This window comes from Crocuta crocuta, unplaced genomic scaffold, assembly GCF_008692635.1.
Source record: "Crocuta crocuta isolate KB4526 unplaced genomic scaffold, BGI_CrCroc_1.0 scaffold18, whole genome shotgun sequence".
Classification (NCBI taxonomy): domain Eukaryota; kingdom Metazoa; phylum Chordata; class Mammalia; order Carnivora; family Hyaenidae; genus Crocuta; species Crocuta crocuta.
The window spans coordinates 4,570,033-4,576,862 of record NW_027532589.1 but is presented as its reverse complement, the minus strand read 5'-3'; the positions used below and the strand labels follow the sequence as shown (position 1 = coordinate 4,576,862).

The following is a 6,830-nucleotide window of genomic DNA, read 5'->3' as shown; positions in this document are numbered from 1 at the left end:
TTATTAAAGTGAGAAGGAAAATCAGTCCTTTTAGCAGGCATTTAATAAAGCACCTACTATAGTCAGGATAAATAATAGCTATCCCCTGCTCCGAAGGAACTCAAGGCTTACCTAGAGAGCGAAACACACAAGCAGCCAAGTGTAATATACCGTGATACCCTCATAATATGACCCAGAGCTGTAGGAGCATCAAATAGCAAACACAATAAACAATCCTCACCTAGATGGCTTTGGTGGTTGATTAGATCAAAACTGTTCACTAGCAGGAGCAGGTGTCTTATGTCAGAAATTAGGGAGTTGAAAGTGGGATGAAGACACAAGACACATGACGTTATTATGTCTTTAATGTTTATTCATCTTTGAGGGGGGGGGCATAGTGTGAGTGGGGAAGGAGCAGAAAGAAAGGGAAACACAGAATTTGAAACAGGCTCCAGGCTCTGAACTGTCAGCGCAGAGCCTGACTTGAGGCTCGAACTCATGAACCGTGAGATCATGAAATGAGCTGAAGCCAGATGCTTAACCGACTGAGCCATCCAGTTGCCCTGGACAACATGACATTAGAAGAGATGGCATAGTGTTGCAGAAAGAGCATGGAAATCAGCAAGACTTTGATTTAAACTCCAAGTCCAACTCAGCAAGCATCATTTCCCTCATATATACAAGGGAGATAATATCTGTTTTCCAGGTAATAAGGAAAAGTGCGATGATGTAGGTAATGTATTTAGCAGTCCCTGACATACTCTTGGATTTTAGCTGCCATTCCAGGGACGAAGCCTTTTTGATGCTGGGGCCAGAAGGCATGAGCCCGGATTTCCAGCACCAAGGACAGAGCCAAAGGAAGTCCTGTCTCCTGTTGGCTGGGTCTGATTCCGAAAGATAATAGTAGCTAACAATTATGTGGCAGTTCTGTGCTAGAAATCTTGCATATATTAATTCAATTAATCCTCACAACAAATATAGGATAAAAGTATTGCTTTTGTCCCATTTTAACACAGGAGGAAATGAAGGCACAGCTGTTAACAATTGTCCAAAGTCACACAGGCAGTAAATGTTGGAAGCAAGATGACCTTGGACAGATTGGCTCCACAGATCATGCTCTTTGCCACTAGGTTATGCTATGTCAGACCTTCAAGATGATGTGCTCTGAGGTGGGTGGGTGGGAGCAGGGGACTTTCATCACCTCGCAGCTTATTCTCCAGAGCTTCTCTTTGTTTGGTTTGGTCCTAGAGACAGAACCTCAGCCAAGTATTATTCAGTTTGGTCCTAGAGACAGAACTTCAGCCAAGTATTATTCTGTTTCCTTTCACCACCGACCCAGAATATCTGTGTCTAGTTCTCCTCCTCCTTTCTCCCCAGGTCTCTGTTCTTACATATTCCTCTCTACCCCCACCCAGTCTTGTATCTCTCCCATCTCTTTCCTAAGGGCTAAGGTTAGAAGAGGTAGGAGAGAGGAATGGGGGAGAGGGAGAGAAGGAGGCGAGAGAGGAAAAGACAGGGAGAGAAAGAGAGAGGAAGGAAGGAAGATATATACATACACACACACACTATGTGTATGTATGTGTATATCTATACCTATATCTATCTATCTATCTATCTATCTATCTATCTATCTATCTATCTATCGAGAAAGGGAGATGGAGGAAGAGTGAGCAAAATGGTGAGGGTTCTGGTAGTAGGAAAACAGTATGTTAGGAGTGAAGAGGAAGCTGAAGAAAAGAGTAGGAAGGAGAATGGGTGGGAATGAAAGGGAGAAATGAATTTGAAGACAGCAAATATAGAAGGTGGAAGGAAAATGATAGGAGGTGAGGGACTAGTGGAAAGAAATAAATGCAAAGAATATGTGAGCAGAAGAAGAGAATATAAAAACTCTGTAAGGGACACGTGGTGATGTGGAGAGAAGGAGAATGAAGAAGGGAAACTGAGGAAGCCAGCAGGAAAAGGTGTCAAAGAAAATCCAGGTTCTTTGAAGCAGTGAGCTAACAACATTCCTCTCCCAAGTGAAGCTGAAACATTGTCCCTATCTTGCTCTCTCCTTCCTTCAGGTCTTGAGGTCCAGCAAAGTCAGGGGAAAGAGTGGGAAACAGCCTACTACAGAATTATGAATTCCTGCAAAACTCAAAGAAGCCCACATTCCTCCTTTCGGTGGTTAGGTATGCTTTTCTCTGCTCCTCCATACTCACTCTTTTTCACCCTCCATTCGGTCAGCTGATGATTTGGCATAGGCATGACTGCCCTGTAGAGGGGGGAAATGTAAAACATTGATGTGTCTTTATCTAAAGTTTGTCTTTGTGGGTCATGAAGTGAGGAGTATGCATGGTGTCACCCAAGTCCTCACTTCTTTTAAACAAGCTGCAACAAAGTCTGCTGCGATGAAGGACCAGGGAGCATTTGCAGAACATTATATGTGCTTGACATTGTGCCAAGTGTTTTTACATGCAGTGTCTTGTGTAATCCCCACAAAGACACCGAGAAGTAGGCATTATTAATCCCAACTTTGCAGATAAGAAGCTATGACTGGGAGAGGTTAAATAACTTATGCAAGACCATGCAGCTAGTAAGTGGTAGAGCAGAGAACCTACTTATTCAGTCTCCAAGGCCTGTATTCTTTCTATAATGAGGTAAAATCACATTTTAATATTGTTTTCAAAAGGGAGGAAACTTTTGCCACGGAACTGGAAGCTTGAACATAAAGTGGTTGGGATTAGAAAGACCTTGCCCGTGAGAAATGCATCATTCTCTTAATGGAGGCACAAATATCCCTGGACCCGGTTTCTTTTGTGATGCTCTGGACAATTGCCCCTTGTTCTGTGCTTTAGTTCCCTCTCTTCCCCCACCCCACCCTGATAAGCAAAATCCAACAGGCTTATAGAAACATAGATGTCTAAGCTATGCTGAACTCAATGAGGGTTCAAGTTTCCCAGACTAAACATTCGGATTTGCCCTTACCCTTATGCTCTCTTTCATAATTCATTCTTTGGAGGCCCTGCCTAAGTTCCCCAGAATAATATTTTTAATTGACAATGTCACATGCACTATAAACTCATAAATAACAATGCTCTGTCACAAAGAGAAAAAGTCAAAGGTAGACAGACACCGTACCTAGGTAAAGCACAATAGTCAGGAATAGTCTTCCCTTGAGGGCTACTAATGACTCTTGTGCAGGTTGGAAACTACACTAACCTATCAGACCCAGAAGTTCTGAGTGAGAGTGGAGACCCAGCCTGTATTCTCTTCTCCAATTCATGGGGTGTCAGCCCTGAAGAAGAGGAATCTATTGTTAATTGCTTTGCCCAGAAGAGGATCCCTTTTTATTCTACCATGCAGGGGAGAACATTTTTCAGTTTTTCACAAAGGCTCCCAACAATGTTTTAACTGTAGTCCTGTCCTTTCTCTATTCATCTTCATTTTCAAAATTCATTTCACAGACTTTCATTTCCAGAAATAGTTCTAGCCATGACAAAGTAGCTGATTTTAGATTTACCTTACGACAAAAAGCAACTATAAAACAGGACACAATGTACAAGGCAAATCTTTTCAGACATTGGACAAAAGAAATCACAGGATTATGAATTTTGAAAAAAGGAAAACACATAAGTTGTGCCCCATGGTTTGCCTTGATTTTCTGCCTTGGATCACTTTCCTGACTTTGGCACAGGGAAGCAGAGCCCATGAAAAGCATGCAAGTGTTGACCTCATTGAGTTGGGAAGGTAGAGATTGGGGTTTAAGGTCATCAAAATGTCTGAAATGTGCAATGAAGGTTATCAGAGGGGAGAAAGCTGCATAGGAATATGTGTGGTCAGAAGTCTACATGGGGATTTCCCTCAGGTTTTTGACTGAGGCCTGTGTTGCATATATGCCAGAGGAGATGCCACAACATAGGCTTATTAGGGAGTTGCTGGTAAAGAATGTTGAATGGAAGGACATGGGTTTATGTAGTGCTGGGAGATACTGAAAAGGCAATTTAACCAAAGTGGAGACAGCTCACTGAGAATGCTGAGTTATGTTTTAGGATAAGGAACATGTCCTACAGTAAGGTCCATACCCTAAGACTAAGGTCAAAATAGAAATAGATCATTTGAAAAGCATAATAAACCTGACAATATCGAGAAGGTTCACAATTTTAACTGATAGTCAGAATCCTTAAAAGAAGACAACATAATCCAAGATGCCCTATAATATAGTATCACAATGTCCAGCATACAATAAAAATCACTAAACATTCAAATCACTAAACACATATCAGAAAAATGTGACTCATAATTAAAAGAAGAAGCAGTCAATAAAAACATACCTTCAAATGACCTAGATTTTGTAATTAGCAGACAACCCTTTAAAATAGCTATAATCCATTTACTCAAGGATTTAAAAGAAAATATGGATATAATAAGCAATCAAATTGGGAATATCAGTAGGGCATCTTTTTTAAAAAATTATTTATTTATTTTTAAATTTACATCCAAGTTAGTTAGCATATAGTGCAACAATGATTTCAGGAGTAGATTCCTTAATTCCCCTCACCCATTTGGCCCATCCCCCCTCCCACAACCTCTCCAGCAACCCTCTGTTTGTTCTCCATATTTAAGAGTCTCTTATGTTTTGCCCTCTCCCTGATTTTATATTATTTTTGCTTCCCTTCTCTTATGTTCATCTGTTTTGTATCTTAAAGTCCTCATATGAGTGAAGGCATATGATATTTGTCTTTCTCTAACTGACTAATTTTGCTTAGCATAATATCCTCTAGTTCCATCCATGTAGTTGCAAATGCCAAGATTTCATTCCTTTGGATTGCCAAGTAATACTCCATTATTTGTGTGTGTATATATATATGTATGTGTATGTACATACATATATATATACACACACACCACATCTTCTTTATCCATTCATCCATCGATGGACATTTGGGCTCTTTCCATAGTTTGGCTACTGTTGATAGTGCTGCTATAAATATTGGGGTGCATATGCCCCTTTGAAACAGCACACCTGGATCCCTTGGATAAATACCTAGTAGTGCAATTGCTGGGTTGTAGGGTAGTTCTATTTTTAATTTTTTGAGGAACTTCTACACTGTTTTCCAGAGTGGCTGCACCAGTTTGCATTCCCACCAGCAGTGCAAAAGAGATCCTCTTTCTCGGCATCCTTTCCAACATCTGTTGTTGCTTGAGTCGTTAACTTTAGCCATTCTGACAGGTGTGAGGTGGTATCTCATTGTGGTTTTGAGTTGTATTTCCATGATGATGAGTGATGTTGAGCATTTTTTCGGGTGTCAGTTGGCCATCTGGATGTGTTCTTTGGAGAAATGTCTATTCAGCTCTTCGAACAAAAAAATGTTTTTAAAGAACATATGGAAAGTCTATAACTATAAAGTACAATATCTGGAATAAAATATTCACTGGACTTGCACTACAAAAAGTTTCAGTGAACTTGAAGATGAATGAATAGCAATGAGCCTAACTGATAAAAGATAAGAAAAGTACCTCAGTGCCCTATGGAATAATATTAAGAAATCTAAAATAAATGTAATTGGATTTCCAGAAGGACAAGAGAGAGAATAAGAAGAAAATATATTTGAATATATATTTGAATACTAATTAAAAATTCCTCAGTTTCATAAAAGCATCCATCTATAAGAAGCTCAAAGATGCACAAATGACAAAAATTGAAAACAAAACAAAACATACTTAAGCCCATCATAATCACTGCTGAAAATCAAAGATAAAGAAAAAACATTGAACACAGCAGTAGGAAAAAAGACCTATTACATAAAAGGCAACAGTGATAATAATTAGAGCTGTCTTCTTGACAGAAAAACAATGGAAGCCATAAGATAATGGAATATCTTTAAGGAATTGAAAGAAAAGAAGTTGAGCAGACACTGGATAACAGACCATATGTGCATTTTAATTTAATTTTTTATTGTAGTAAAATATATATAACAAAATTTACCATTTTAGCCATTTTAAGTGTGCATTTCAGCAGTATTAAGTACATACACATTGTTGTGCAACCATTATCATTATTAATCTCTAGAACTTTTTATCATTCCACACTTAACTATACCCATTAAAAAGTAACTTTCTATTCCCCTCTCCCAAATTTTCAAATATTTTCAAATATTTTTTCTCATCCCATGGATTGCTTTTTCACTCTGTTGATAGTGTCCTTTGATGTACAAAAGTTTTTAATTTTGATGAAGTCCAGTTTATCTATTTTTTTTGTTGTCTGAGCATTTGGTTTTATTTGATTTGCATTTGATTCCAAGGAATCATCGCCAGCTTTGCGCAGTGGCAGTATCGTAGCCAATGAAGTTTATCCGAGGTGCAATTATTGCTAATTGAAAACTTTTCCCAAGAAATCATCGCTAATCCAATTTCATGAAGCTTTCCTCTATTTTTTCTTTGAAGAGTTTTATAGTTTTAATCTTACATTAGGTCTTTGATTCACTTTGAGTTAATTTTGCATATATGGTATCAGGTAAGTATCTTTGTTCTTTTACATATGAACATCTAGTTTTCCAGCACCATCTGTGAAAAAGACTGTCCTTTCTCCCACTGAGAGGTCTTGGCACCTCTTGTGCCAAGGGTTTATTTCTGGGCTCTCTGTTCCATCTTTTATGTCAACACCATGTTATTTTCATTACTATAGCTTTATAGTAAAATTTGAATCAGAAAGTGTGAGTTCTCAAATTTGGTTCTTTTTCAAGATTGTTTCATCTATTTGTATGATGTTAGCTGTGGGTTTTTTGTATATGGCCTTTATTATGTTGAGATACTTGCCTTCTATTCATAGTTTGTTGAGTATTTTTTACCATAAAAGGGTGTTGAGCTTC

At 38.5% G+C, this 6,830-nt stretch overlaps 1 pseudogene; it reads left to right on the top strand.

Moving 5' to 3' along the window:
- Positions 1–6,274: 6,274 nt before the first annotated feature.
- Positions 6,275–6,405, top strand: LOC144244348 (U4 spliceosomal RNA; annotated as a pseudogene).
- Positions 6,406–6,830: the final 425 nt, after the last annotated feature.